Raw genomic sequence first — 16119 nt, 5'->3', positions numbered from 1 at the left:
TAAGTATCTGTGAATGACATATTGTTGATCAGAAATGATGTAGAATTTTCAAGAAAGCATAAAGGAGAGTTTGAAAGGAGATTTTCAAAGAAAGACCTCGGCAAAGCTGCTTACATATTGAGCATTAAGATCTATAGAGATAGATGAAAACGCTTGATAAAATTTTTCAATGAGTACATACCTTGACAAGATTTTGAAAGAGTTCAAAATGGATCAGTCAAAGAAGAAGTTCTTGCCTATATTACAAGGTGTAAAGTTGAGTAAGAGTCAAAACCCTACCACAACAGAAAATAGAAAGAGAATGAAAGTCATTCCCCTATGCCTCAGCCATAGGTTCTATAAAGTATGTTATGTTGTGTACCAGACCTATTGTGCACCTTATCATGAGTTTGGCAAGGGGGTACGATAGTGATCCAAGAGTGGATACTGGACAGTGGTCAAAGTTATCCTTAGCTACCTAAGAAGACCAAGGAAATATTTCTCGGTTATGGAGGTGATAAAAGAATTCGTCATACAGAGTTACATCGATGCAAGCTTTTACATCTATCCAGATGACTCTAAATCCCAATCTGGATACATACTGAAAGTGGGAGCAACTAGCTAGAGTAGCTCATGCAGAGCATTGTAGACATAGAAAATTTCAAAATACATACGACTCTGAATACAGCAGACCTGTTCACTAAACTTTTCTCATGAGCAAAACATGATCACACCTTAGTACTCTATGGGTGTTAATCACAAACAGATGTGAACTATTAGTGTTAAATCACATGGCGATGTGAACTAGATTATTGACTCCAATGCAAGTGGGAGACTGAAGTAAATATGCCTTAGAGGCAATAACAAAATTATTATTTATTTCCTTATTTCATTATAAATGTTTCTTATTCATGCTAGAATTTTATTAACCAAAAACTTAGTATGACTCTACTTGACTATCTCGTTAATCAAAGATGGTTATGTTTGCTAATCATAGACATGTGTTGTCATTTGATGAACGGGATCACCATTAGGAGAATGATGTGATGGACATGACCCATCCGTTAGCTTAGCATTATGATCATGACAGTTTCATTGCTACTGCTTTCTTCATGAATTATACATGTTCCTCAGACTATGAGATTATGCAACTCCCGAGTACCGGAAGAACAGTTTGTGTGCTACCAAACGTCACAACGTAAATGGGTGATTATAAAGGTGCTCTACAGGTGTCACCAAAGGTGTTTGTTGGGTTGGCATAGATCGAGATTAGGATTTCTCACTCCAAGTTCCGGAGAGGTATCTCTGGGCCCTCTCGGTAATGCTCATCACTATAAGCCTTGCAAGCATTGTAACTAATGATTTAGTTGCAAGACGAAGTATTACGGAAAAAGTAAAGAGACTTGCCCGTAATGAGATTGAACTAGGTATTATGATACCAACGATCGAATCTCGGGCAAGTAACATACTGATGATAAAGGGAACAACGTATGTTGTTATGCGGTTTGACCTATAAATATCTTCGTAGAATATGTGGGAGCCAATATGAGCATCCAGGTTCTGCTATTGGTTATTGATCGGAGATGTGTCTCGGTCATGTCTACATAGTTCTCGAACCCGTAGGGTCCGCACGCTTAATGTTTGATGACAATTTGTATTATGAGTTATGTGTTTTTGATCACCGAAGTTTTTTGGGAGTCCCGGATGAGAACACAGACGTGACGAGGAATCTCGAAATGGTCGATACATAAAGATTGATATATTGGAAGGTTATATTCGAACACCGGAATGGTTCCAGAGATATTCGGTTATTTTCCGGAGTACCGGGAGGTTACCGGACCCCTCCCGGGAAGTTTATGGGCCTTAGTGGGCTTTAGTGGAGAGAGGGAAGAAGGGCCACAAGGTGTGCCTCCCCCTGACCGAATTGGACAAGGGGTGGAGTACATGGCCCCTCCTTCCTTCTCCTTCTCTCCTCCTTCCTTTTTGCTCCGGGAAAAAACAGTAAAGGTGGGGGCTGAATCCTTCTTGGACCGGGAGTCCAAGTAGGACTCCCGCCCTTTGGTGCGCCTATCCCATGGACGGGCTCCTCCTCCTCTCTCCTTTATATACGGGGGCAGGGGCGCACCCTAGAACACACAAGTTGATCTTTTAGCCGTGTGCGGTGCCCCCCTCCATAGTTACACACCTGATCATACCGTTGTAGAACTTAGGCGAAGCCCTACGCCGGTAGCATCATCATCATCGTCGCCATGCCGTCATGCTGACGGAACTCACCCTCGGACTCAGCTGCATCAAGAGTATGAGGGACATCATCGAGCTGAACGTGTGCTGAACGCGGAGGTGTCGTACGTTTGGTGCTTGATCGGTTGGATCGCGAAGAAGTTCGACTAGATCAACCGCGTTACTAAACGCTTCCGCTTTCGGTCTACGGGGGTAGGTGGACACACTCTCCCCTATCACTGCTATGCATGTCCTAGATAGATCTTGCATGATCGTAGGATTTTTTTTGAAATTACCGCGTTCCCCAACACATGATGCACCCCTCCGTGATGGTGTCTAGATTGAATTTGATGTTTCTGGACTCTGCGGCGGCTGGAATTGATTTTCGTCGATTCTCCTAGGGTTTATGGAATATTGGGGTATTTATAGAGCAAAGCGGCTGTGCGGGAGGCCAACGAGGAGGGCATAACCCACGGGGCGCGCCTTGGCTCCCAAGCGCGCCCTGGTGGGTTGTGGTCCGTTTGGAGCTCCCCTCAGGTTCGTCCCTAGCCCACACTAAAAAAAGGCACATCCGTGACATTTTGGGCCGAACGAAATTTTTTTCTATCATAGATATGACACTTCTATGACGATAATTGTGACAAAACCCGGTATCATCATAGATGTGGTGGGCTCCTACTTCTATGACAAAAAATCATGACAGAAAATGGGCTTTTCATCCTGGGCGTGCCGGAGACGCAGCTGCATGACATTCTTTGGGCCGTCCATGACGGAAAAAACCATGGTAGAAGCGAGGGCGAGGAAAATTTCGGGGATTTGCCGGTTACGGTGGGAGGTCGGCAGCCGAGCGATGCGCATTTCTCTCGTACACGTACGCGCGTGTGTGCGAGGCGTTGGCTCTAACTGAAACCGAGCGAGGCGTTGGGCTCTAACTGAACCCGAGCAATTGCACCGCAGGCTACGCATTACTGAACCCGAGCGATCGATCGATGGCTGTTAACTGAACCCGATCGAGCTATTCCTTCGCTACTGCTGCTAACTGAAGCCGATCGATTGGATGAACAGTGAGCGTTGCGGGGGGCTTTGGATGAACAGTGAGCGGTGGCGTTTCCTCTGGATGAACAGGACCCCGTCGTGTGGTGGAGGGTTGGATGAACAGTAGACGGTGGAGGGGTTCCCGTGGAGGGGTGGTTGAACAGTAGCCGGTGGAGTAGCGCGCGGTGGAGGCTGGATGAACAGGAGCCCGTGGAGGCTGGAGGAGGTCGACGGTAGCCCATGGAGGCTGGAGGAGGTCAACGGTGGAGATGAACAGTATCCCGTGGAGTCCCATTTTGCGATACGCCAGACCCCTCCCGATGAACAGGACCCCCGTTTCGACCGTAGCGCTCGAACACAAGTCCGTTTTGCTGTTTTGCGGTACGCCACAATGCTCCCGGTCAACAGGACCCCCGTTTCGACCGTAGGAGGTCCATTTCCTCCGTTTTGCGGTACGCCACACCCCTTCCGATCAACATGACCCCCGTTTCGACTGTAGGAGGTCCGTTTCCTCCGTTTTGTGGTACACCACACCCTTCCCGATCAACAGGACCCCCGTTTCGACCGTAGGAGGTCCGTTTCCTCCATTTTGCAGTACGCCACCCCCCGATCATCAGGACCCCGTCCCGAATGTAGGAGGTCCGTTTCCTCCGTTGTGCGGTACGCCAGGCCTCGTTTCCATCGCCTGTTCCGTCCAAGCCCTCTCGTTGAACACGACCATGCATTCCGTTCCGACCCAGTCGGTTGGCTCCCACGCGTTCCGTTGACTCCCGATGAACACGACGCATTCTCTTGTCTCCCCATGACCATGACACATTTCGTTGCCTCCCCATGAACACGACGACGATGTTGTTTCTCCGTTCCGACCAAGCCATGTACATGAGCCCTGGCCGTACGTATACGCGAGTAGCCATTCGAGATCCCGCCCGTATGTACGTACGTGGCCGTATTTTCTTTCTTGCACCCTGGCCGCTGTACGTACGTGTACATGCTACCTGTGCGCCTCTACTACGACATGTACGCGCCTCTACTATGACACATGCGCGCCTCTACATCGACCAATATATATGTACGTACACGTTCGCGACCAGAATGACAACGCTACGTACGCTTCGACCAGGTGGGTCCCGACTGTCAGGCACTTCCTTGTGTGCGAAGATGTAGCTGGTGGGTCCCAGCAGTCAGGGGGGAGAATCGTTTTTTTTGCCGGGACGCACTTCCTTGCGTGCGAAGGTGTAGCTGGTGGGTCCGAGCAGTCAGGGGGGCGAATCGTTTTTTTTTTGGACGCACTTCCTTGAGTGCGATGATGTAGCTGGTGGGTCCCAGCAGACAGGGGGAAATATTTTTTTTGCAAAATACGGTGGCCCGTCCGGTGGGTCCCCGCTGTCAGCCATTCCTTGACCATGTTGACCACGCCACGCCAAGAGCACCAGGGCGGTGGACGACGGCAAGGCCTAGGAAGGGGACGAAGCGGAGCGGGGGAAGACGCGGCAATGGATGCCCACGCGTAGAAGAGTATGAGGGTTCACTCGTTCGGCTGCGGTGTGAGGCAGCCATCACCGCAGAATAACAGGGGGTGTGGGTGCGTAGAGGGATGGCCTGGCCAACGGTGGGAGTAGTAGGGTGCGGTGAGGCCTCCGCGGCATCACAGCCGGCCACGGGCGGCAGGAGCAGGTGGCACGACCGGCGCTACTTTGGGCGGCTAGAGCAAGAAGACCAGAGGTTGAAGAAGCACTACGGCCGTTGGATGGACATCGTATGGTCATTGGAGCTAGAATCGTTCATATATTGACTAAAGTTGACAAAGGCCTCAGTCCCAGTCAACATAGTAGGCCCACAAGTCAGCCTCCCACCAAGGTGGGTCCCAGCTAGCAGGGGGTATTCATTTTTTTGTGCGTAATAAGGAGGCACTTCCGGTGGGTCCGAGCTGACAGCAGGGGGAACGTCTTTTTCGCGAAATACGGTGGCCCGTCCTGTGGGTCCCAGCATTCAGGGGGAAATGTTTTTTTCGCGAAATACTGGTGGCCCGTCCGGTGGGTCCCTGCTGTCAGGTGGAGGAATAATTATTTTCCGCGTAATAAGGAGGCACTTCCTTGCGGCTGCCGTGGACCCAGCTGTCAGCCTCTCCATGTACATTACTCTTCCGATGGAAGTCGATCGTTGACCACACTGACCACGCCGCGCCGAGAGCACCACGGCGATGGACGACAGCGAGGCCTAGGAAGGGGACGACATGGAGCCAGGGAAGACGCGTCAGTGGAACCCCGCACAGAGAGGAGTACGAGGGTTCACCGGTTCGGCTGCGATGTGATGCTGCTGTCGCCGCAGAATAACAGGGGGTGTGGGTGAGTAGAGGGATGCCCTGGCCAGTGGTGGGAGTAGTAGGGGGCGCTGAGGCCTACGCGGCAGCACAGCCAGCCATGGGAGGCAGGAGCAGGCGGTCCCGCCGACGCTGCTTTGGCGGCTGGAGCAAGAAGATCAGAGATTGAAGAAACACAACGGCCGTTGGATTGACATCCAACGGTTACTTCTGCTAGAATCATTTGTTGACGTATATAATAACTAAAAAAATCTTGCATACGCGTCAACTAAACAGGCCCACAAGTCAGACCACTCCCTCTTTTTTTTAATAATTTATATATAGCTCATGGCAACTTCTTATGCAATTTATTGCAGTCGTTTTTTTGGTCGGCCAGGGCCAATTTCGCATATTTCTGTGGGTTCCAAACTATTTTTAATACCGAAATGTCGAGCCAGATTTAAAGTACTTTGAAGATATATTTAAATTAGGTTAATGCCCAGTGAAATAGGAATCTGAAAATGTGAAAAAAAATCAGAAATTATAAAGTAATTGCCAATTTGTCATCTTTTTTTATATTTATAACCCATTTCATATTACTTTCAAGATTTGCAGGCATCTTGAAAGAGTGGCAGCCCTTCAGGGCATAGAAAAATAAGTAGGCCTGGATTGGTTATTCTTCAGAAAAAATAAACTGGGCTCATTTTCACAAAGAAAAAATAGCTGGGCTGGTCACATGGTGAACATAAAATATAAGCCTGGGCTAGACGGGCCACAGCCCAGTTCAAACCCTGCTCCGTCTCAACAATACCAAACAAAAAAATACTGCTCGAGTAGCTACGTCCCAGGTGTCAGCCGATCTTGTGCTGTTCTCTTGTCTATTGAGTATATACGCTCACAATGTCGTGGGTCCCAGATGTCAGGAAAACACTAGGAGGAAGCATTTTATTTTTCCATACGCTAACGTGGTGGGCCCCTACTGTCATCCTTTCCACGTACTTCTGTCGATTCCTTTTGTTTGTTGACCATGTTGACAATGTGAGAGGGCGTCGCCGCGGCTTGCGCACCAAAGCGCGTGGAGGACGTCGGTGTTAATGATTTAGGAGACGGTGGGGCGGTGATGCGTGTGCTGAGGCGCAGACAGCCGTGGGAGGCGGAAGCAGGCGGCCCCGCTGGCGCTGGTTTGGTTTTGGCGGCTAGAGGAAGACATGACTGAAGAAACATGACAGACTATAAAAGCAGCAGGAGTACTTAACAACCTTAACTGAAACCAGCAGGGGCACTTAACAACCAAAGCTGAAAGCAGTATGAGTACTTATACAGGTTCAACCGTACAAAGCACGCCTCGAACAGTGCTACTTTGCCTACAGTTAACCAAGGGTGAGGCCGCCAAGCCCCTGGACAAGGCCCAGGCGCCACCCCGCGTATCCACAACCTTCTGAAAGCGGCTTCATCTCGCAACGTGGTCAATAAAAAAGATATTCGCTTTAGAGCCATGAAAAAGCATGAACATAATCTTCTATCCTATTCTCCAAGATGGATGGGCCTTCATTATTTGAGACCACCCATGAATAAGTATCTTTTCACCTCCTAGGAGAATTGAGTAGGTCGACATAAACATCATGTTGTGACCAAGCACAAGTCTGACCCGACCATGGTCAGGCATCTGTATAGGAACAATAGAACTCGGCAGTTCCTGTTTCAAGAATATCATAACTGTAAAACTGTGTATAAGCAATAGTTTATGAACAACATATATAATAGAAAACAACTCGTACTTTAAGTTTCTCGACACAGTTGGACCTGTTCAACGAGTGCAGCAGTGGAACACATATCCCACGTGGCCTTCCACCAATGAAACGCCCCACAAGGACCTCAAGACGATCAATAAAGTGTAGGAACTTGTGGATGTCGATCCAGTCAACTTCAGTGCCATTAGTAACAGCCGAGTTATTACAGAGTAACAAACGAGCAGACTGCTTAACTCTGAAAAAACCTACACGTGCCACCAATTATAAGAAAATATTAGTTAGAAGTAGCATCTTCGTGAGAGATTCATTGCTACTTCTAAAGTTAAATTGTGATTAGTTAGACAGAATAGGTGGATTAAGAAGTAACCGAGGCAACAAGCAAGAACCAGATACAAAACTAACATGGATGAACAATTGGAACAACGTCGGGGTGGAAGATCGCAGTGAAGATGAGACCAGGTTCTACTATTTCCATCAACATTCGTGCGCCAACTTTCAGTCCATAACACTTGAGAAAGTTTATCAAAGTTCGGCCATAAAAAAAGCAGCGATCTTCTTGGTTGATGAACCCAACTCAGAAGTACTATCCATGGCTTGTCTTCACTGTGATCATTAAACTAGTGTATTCAGTTATGGCAAGGCCGATCATCTTGAGTACAAGTGTTCTGGCAGAGCAAATAATACACTCCAGGAAAACTAATATGAGAACACAGCATGTTAAAAAAAAACCCACCCTCCCGGATAGAAAAGAGGATTCTAGGAACATACTGTGCGTGTTTCAAAATGCTGTGTTAGGATAAGAAGGAACAAGTGTGGCGTCTCGCCGAAGGCGCAGAAATCTGTAGGGTACTCGCACTTTGGGCACTGTAACTGAAACACACTAGATTCAGTATGAAGAAAAATGCATCAAAGATGGTGGCTGCCATCCTAGGATTACCTGCGACCAAGGGACTTGGATTTATCGGGGATGGATGTAGAATTCGTACCTGGTTCCCCATGAGAAAAACCTATGCAATCGCCGAGCGGGGGTTTTCTTTGAACAAGCAGACGAGGGAGAAGGGGATTCAGGCCCAGTGAAATATTGTCGCTTCATCCATCCAGCTTACTGCTAAAGCTGTAAAGGGGGGTTGTGATTTGACGGCTCATTGGGCATTACTGCGGCGCTACGACCGGGGTATGTCTACCATGAAGTTGTGCACTCTAATTTGTGCATATGGCACGTGGACCCCGTTGCCGGTTGCCCCACATATCAGCGAAAGGAAGTAGAAAGACAGGAGTAACTAGTTACACATAAATATATTTTTTGACAGAGAGATACTCCCACTTAAAATAAATATACAAATCTTTTATATCACAGGCTCACCTTGCCGAGAAATATACTCCCTCTGCAACACACGGGCATTATGGGGGTTCAACCTTTTTTATGGGGGTTCACCTGAGAATATAATACTCAGATAGGCTCATGGTTCTTGACTTTGGGCCGAAGGCCGACCCTGCATGTTTGGGGGCCCATGTATTCTACCTCAGCGCTTTTCATATTGCAAGCAATCGGTACGGCACTGGTTTTAGATGTTGTCGCAAGGCGAATACACAAAATTGAATAAAGCACGACAGCTGTTGGAATGAAATCGAACGACAGTTCCTAACTAGCAATTAGAGTTGCAATTCTATCAACGATATACCATGAGATAAATAATACTGTCATACTACTTATACACACATGACACTTGTTTCACCATGCCAGATAATTACATCAAAATGGAGGATAGATCAGTTCGGCAGTTTCGTGCTGCTACTGAAGAATTTCAAAGTTGATTTGGACCAGCTCTCCTTGCTGAGAAAGTTCGATTTTGATATCATCCCCTACCACAAGATATGATTTAGATTTGAACCTTGACCATCCTTTAGCATCAATCATCATGCGACCATCCTTTGTACTTACGGTATATTGAGCAGGTTCATTCACACCAAGGCTGCGCATGGTAAGAGAAACTTGGCCGCGGTCTCCCGGATTGTTGAATGACTCCCTCGTTGCTCTAGGAATTATCTGTTTGAAAACAAGTTAGATCAACACAATGAATCATGTGAGACAACATGGAAAGAAAAAAGAACGAAGCACTTGGGTGGCCAATGCTTACCAAGAAGGTGGACATGTCGGTTTTTGTAAGGACTTTGGTATATGAAGTGCGAACTGCAGCCCAGTCTGTTGCCGGTGCAATTGCACGGGCTGGAGTAGATGCAAGTGCAAGTGTTGGTGCAGGTGCCGAAGTCGCTGCTGCTGCTGCCGGAGATGGTGCTCCTCATAGCGCTGGTGCCGGTGTCGATGCTCGATCCTCCGGTAGATCAGACTGATCTGCTGACGCGGTCGGTGCCCAATCCTCAGCTGGATCATACTGAGCTGCTGCCGCTGTCAGTGCTAGAGCAACTGTCAGTGCTTGATCTGTGTGAGACAGCGGCGATCATGTCTGGTCTGCTGTGATCAGCTTTCTAACTTGACTAGGATCCATGACCGTGATCCAGTTTTTTCTTCATTTCTTTTAAACGCGAGAAGGACTAATTGTGGCGTTTTTGTTAAACCAAACTGCAGTTCATCATAGGGATTCAGCTTGTACTCAGACAACAGACTGATCCAATTTTTTCCAGTAATATAAGTGATGGACAGTGCCTTCGTTACTGACACGACATAAGAAGTGAAACCTGCAAAAATAGCCATCGTGGAGCAAACCAAATGGTTGATTCTGTGATGAATGTCACATGGCAAAACCTACATCGTAAAATTACAGGAAAATAAAGAAAACATGACATCAAATCAATAAGATTTAGACAGTAAATCAATACGATTTACTTGATGTGACACGAGTGAATCCTTACCAGGAAATCACTATGTTGAAGTACTAAACAGAAGATTGATCGTCCAACTACGCGTGGCATGTAGGGGCCCCGCCTACTCTCACAAGCAGGACAGTCCAAAGGTCGTGACAAATCGTATGGACCGAACATCCATGGGACTAGAAATCCTGGTAGGTGCGATAAACCCTGCAATGCATACAAATATTGGAGTGTAACCATAATTTATAAACCATCCTCACAAAAAATATGATCTGGATACTTCAAAATGTACAGACTGAATTGAGTGGACAGACATTAACATAGACCATTCTCAGGACTGACCACACACAAAAAGCGGCAGTACTAATAAACAATACAGGCTTCACAAACACAAATCAAGTACTGAACAATAGTACGTACTACAGACAAGCAAAGTTGCACTAACTAAACTCTGCAGACTATTTCTTGTCACCGACCTACGGGATGAACCCCACATAACTGACTAGGCCATGGACTTCGTGTGAGATGTCTACATGCACCATCACCATCTTGTCAACCTTGGAGAACCTAACAGAGTGGTCTTTCCACTCATAAACATGATGATGAAGACATGCCGCATCAGATTTGTTGGGAAGCTTTACAAGAACCACACCCTTCGTAATCGACGGCACAGCCAGCACTACTAGGAAAAGGCCTACTAATGACGCACCAGTTTTGCCTACTAATGGCGCATTACCAGTGCGCCATTAGTAGCACGCCATTAGAATTTTTTTACTAATGGCGCACCACTGGTATACTAATGGCGCACCCGGCAGTGCGCCATTAGTGTGTAAATCCATGCGCCATTAGTATGCCTCCCGGGGGGCCATATGTAACCATGTGCTTTGTCACACTAATGGCGCACTCTGCCTTGATGCGCCATTAGTATCCTTTGGCTCATTAATGGCGCACTCTGCCTTGATGCGCCATTAGTATGAATATTTGTTTTTTGTTTTTTTGAATATTTGTTTTTTTTTCTTTTCTGATTTTTGCATAGGTTACAAAATATATTATTGGACAGAATATAGACAGCAGCACACAACAACATCAGATTCATCGAATACAATAGAAGATTAGTCTCCAAATACAATTCATCATATTAGTCTCCGAATTCAAAAGACCGAACAAAGATAAAACATTACAAGTCTCAAGACCGCGAGTATCAAGTTTGTCTTCACATTACAAGTCGATATCGATCATCTAAACTACCATCACATAAAAGAGAGTTGTGGTCATCACGATGAGCATCATCGCGATAAAACTGGTCCCCGACGCCACTAGGGGTTGTGTAATCAGGATCGGTGTCTTCCGCGGCATCCTCATAGCGGTGAGGTTGTTCCTCCATCTCCTGGGACAGCTCCCAGAATTGTTTGCCGCCCGAACCACTGGCCTCATCGTTGTGGACCATGTTTCGCTCTAAATAGGAAAAAAGTTTGGTCAAAAAGTTGGTTATTGTCAAGGAACAAGATCATGGTCTCATCATTTAGGGTTTGTCGACACCGAGGCACCCTAAAAGCCTAAGCTTTCATCATTTAGGGTTTGTCGACGCCGAGGCACCCTAAAAGCCTAAGCGTACATCATTTAGGTTCTCATCGACACCGAGGCATCCGGGGCAGCCAAGTTAAGTTTTCATCATTTAGGGTTTATCGATGCCGAGGCACCCTGGGTTGGGCCTAATCACTTGGCACTAATCACTTGGCTCTATTGCCACCTATGTTGGGTTTATCATCTATGGTTTATCGATGCTAAGGAGAATTCTAAGTTGGGCCTAATCACTTGGCTCTATTGCCACCTATGGTTTAATGCAGCAAGGAAAATTTCAGCATGACCTTTGCTGAAAATAGGACATATGGAGTACCCAAATTTGCCGGAACGGAAGTTAATCAACATTCCGACAAACTCAAGGGCCTCTCGGGGTACCTACAAATTCATCACGACACGATGGTCGGAGACATAACCTTTGCAAAATGGTCGGAGACACGATGGTCTTTCTCAATGTGATCAATTGATTGATCAACACATAAAACATGTCCAATAAGTATGATTTATAGAGTCAACATTAGTATGAATATATATAAAGTTTTTCTTCATCAGCCAGGCCCATGCAAGTAACTGCATCAGTATGAATATATATAAACAAGCAAAGAATGCATGCAAGTTTAAAGTAAAACGTTTCAGTTAATGCAAGTACTCCTCTTGCTCTCTACTTTCTCTCTTCTCTTCTTCAGTTAATTAACTGAATTTTACTGATGTTGTTGTTAACTGAATTTTTATCCGCTGCTAAAGAACACCTTCAGTTTCGTCAGATATAGGTGTAGTTTTCGGAAACAGGAGGGCCCACATCTCCCCTCGTGGACGTTTCAGAAACAAGAGGGCCCACGTCTCCCCTCCAGAGTTTTCGAGGGCCCACGTCTCCCCTCAAAAGGGCAGGACGTTTGAGTTTTCGAGGCAACTCCCCACGTCTCCCCTCTACTGGCAACTCCCCACGACGCAGAGGGGGTTTTCTTCCCACATCCAGGTAACTCCCCTCCTATTCCATTGCCGCTCCATCTTCCTCCCTCTGCCTCCCTCCTCATTCCATTGCCGCTCCATCTTCCTCCCTCTACCTCCCTCTGCCTCCAGCATCAAGCAACTCCCCTCTGCCTCCACCATCGCTGGCCAGGAGGGCAATGGCGGAGGAATCGTGGAGCAACTCCCCTCCGTCTGCCAAGAGAATGGCGGAGGCATCGTGGAGCAACTCCCCTCCGTCTGCCAAGCATCACCGTGGTGAGGCGTCTGGCAAGGAGCCGCTGGTGGTCGACGACGATGTTCCGGTCCCCGGGCAGAAGCGGGACTACACCGTGCCGCTCAAGGTTGATATCCACCTGAAGGAGCCGCTGGATGTCGTATGCACCAGCAATCCAGACGAAGCCGACAAGATGATCCGCAAGATGAGGAGGAGGCTCGGCGGCATGCTTCATCGGAATATCAGCGTTGATGTCGAGTATACCAGGGAAGACAAACCTCCGCAAATTGCTGCAGTTCTGCAGTTATGCGTGGAGGATCTCGTCCTGGTATACCACATCACCGCGGCAACCAAATGGTAAAAACATCCAGTTCTGAAGTTTCTGTCTAATTAGTAGTTTCTGAAGTAGATGCAATAGTTATGAAGTTCTGAAGTAGATGCATACTAGTTCTGAAGTTATGAAGTTTCTGAAGTTCTGAAGTTTCGTTTTAATTAGTAGTTTCTGAAGTTTTTGAAGTTTCTGAAGTTTCTGAAGTAGATGCAATAGTTCTGAAGTTCTGAAGTAGATGCAATACTAGTTCTGAAGTTATGAAGTTTCTGTCTAATTAGTAGTTTTTTGGTGATCATACAGAATGTTGTCTACAAGTTTTTGTGATCATTTAGTAGCTGTTATGAATGTTGTCTTGTAATGCAAAAGATTGCAAAAAAATACATCATTGAGATGTTATGCTTGCTGTTTTGATCATACAGAATGTTGTCTTGTAGTTGTTGTGATCATTTAGTAGTTGTTGTGATCATACTGTTTTAACTGAATTTTGGTCAGAACTGAAGATGCTATTTTAACTGAATTTTGCTTCAACTGAACCCATTTTAATTCTGTAGTTTCTGAAGTTTTTGAAGTAGATGAATTTGATGCACCAGATTAATTTGATGCAGGCCCAAGGAACTCCGCCCGCTCCTGCAGGAGAAGAAGCTGTACACCTTTGTTGGCTTCTGCATTAGAGGCGACAAGGAGAAGCTGAAGTTGTCTGGTTTGGAGATCAACCCCGACAAGTACGTCGACTTGCAGCGCAAATGGAGAGTTCCAAACAATGGAAAGAAGTGGCAGGCTTTGGCTGAGTTTGCAGCCAGCCTCATCCACCCATCCTACTCAAACATGAAGCAGAAGATCGACAGGAATTCGGACCACCTACTATGGGGGGACAGCCCACTGCCAAACAAGCTCATCGAGTACGCCGCGAAAGATGCGTACGTCACCTATGAGGCATGGAAGAAAATCGAAATCACCAAAGAAGGTTTGGAGCTCTGGCAAGAGGCGGAGGAAAATTGGGATGACCCCTACTACTGGGGATATTGAGTTGTTTGTGGTATTGGGATGACCCCTACTACTGTGTCTCAGTTTGTAGTTATGTGGTTGAACAAGTTTGCTTTTGTTATGTTGAACAAGTTTGCTTTTGTTATGTTGAACAAGTTTGCTTTTGTAATGATGAACAAGTTTGCTTTGGTTGTCAGTTGACATCATCTCATCGCTGAGCATGGTTTAGTTTTACCTTTATCTATTTATTATTTAGGCAGAGCTATTCAGGCATGGAAGATATAATCATCCTTATGGTTACAATGACACATGATCTTTCCAACCACATGACTTAACTGCAAACATTTCCCCTGTAAATTTTTATAATATTATCAGAAAAATATCTTCAGTGTAACTCAGGACAAGAAAAATCTCCACCAGAATAGGACTAGCATTTAAGAGTAATTTCCTCTAGTCAAACAAAGTTCAAACAAAAACTGACCACAGTCTTTTGATTAAGAGCCAAGTCACAACACTCTTTGAAGTTCAAACAAAAATTGACAACACTTGTTTGATCTGTCTCCTCCAAGAAAGAGCCAAGTCAGTCTCACCCAACTAGGGAAACATCAGTTAGACCACTAGCAATTGGGAATACACAACTGGGGCTAGGTTTGTGCTCTAGCTAGGCAGTAAAACAGAGCATATAGAGGCATTGCCTGCCTCTGCTGCAAGTGGGGATTTGAGCAGGATTATCACAATTAGATCACTAATTTGCTGGAATATTATTTACAATTTTCTTCAAACTAGTTACCACTCACTAGTACAATGTTTTCTAAACTGGTTGCCATCATCTCCCTTTTTATCATTTTGGTTATGTGAAATTAGTTGTAGTGAGTGGCCAAGCAACCACTAGCAATTTGTGCATAACAATTCCCGATAGTTTTACCTGTAAGCCCCCATCTTCTGGCAACCTAGTAAAAAATGTATACTACATAGGAAGCATCTGTTTCCATCTCTCTGTATAAAGGTTTAGCATTTGGCTGAATTGACTGAACGAGAAATGGGAAAAACTAACAACTCAAACAGAATGATGCCACTGCCGTTCGGCGCTACTGTTGGATTGAAATACTACAGCCGGAATCAACAGGATTATCGCTGATTTACTGGACAAACAGAGTGTCTGCAAGAAGGAAGAGGGGAGAGGAGGCGGAGCTCACCGGGGAGGCGCAAGGAGGCCCTGCGACAGCTTAGTAGCAACAGAGGTGGCCGAAGTTGAGGAAGACAGCGGCGACACGAGGAAGAAGAGGTGGAGGGGGGTGGAGGGGTCGAGCGCCGTCGCGCCCTTGTTCCATGGCTCATCGGCCAGGTGTTGAAGCAGATTCTGCCCGCCGCCTTGCCTGTCGCCTCGCACGGTGGAGCTCGAGGGCTGGGAAGGTGAGGGAGGGGGTGGATTGGGAGCGGACGGTGATGGGGGGCAGGGCAGGGGCTGACTAGGGGCGGCGACGAAGACGGAGGCGCGGGGGCAGCGGCGGCGTGGGTCGGGGCAACGCGCGGGTGGATCTGGTGGCGAGGGAGAGAGGGTCGAAGGGAGGGAGGATAGCTAGGGGGAGGGTTCTAACAGCGCACCTTCCAGTCGTGCGCCATAAGTATGACTATTCTAATGGCGCACCACCCCACGGTGCGCCATTAGAATTTTGTTTTAATCTAGCCCACTAACCATATCTACAACCTAACCCTATCTACACCAGAACCCACCCACTAGCCCGACTGGTCAGCACGCAGCACACACACCAGGAGGTCCTGGGTTTGATTCACAGGCTCCCCAATATTTTTTTATGCATTTTAAATGCTGTTTTTTATATTTATTTGTGTTTAAATATGTTCAAACTTGTTTAAATCATAACAGTAATATTTTTTTATAAAAACAGTAATAATTTTTTAAAAAATA

This window comes from Triticum aestivum, chromosome 4B (assembly GCF_018294505.1).
Source record: "Triticum aestivum cultivar Chinese Spring chromosome 4B, IWGSC CS RefSeq v2.1, whole genome shotgun sequence".
In the NCBI taxonomy this organism is placed as follows: Eukaryota; Viridiplantae; Streptophyta; class Magnoliopsida; order Poales; family Poaceae; genus Triticum; species Triticum aestivum.
Note: the sequence above shows the minus strand (reverse complement) of the source record.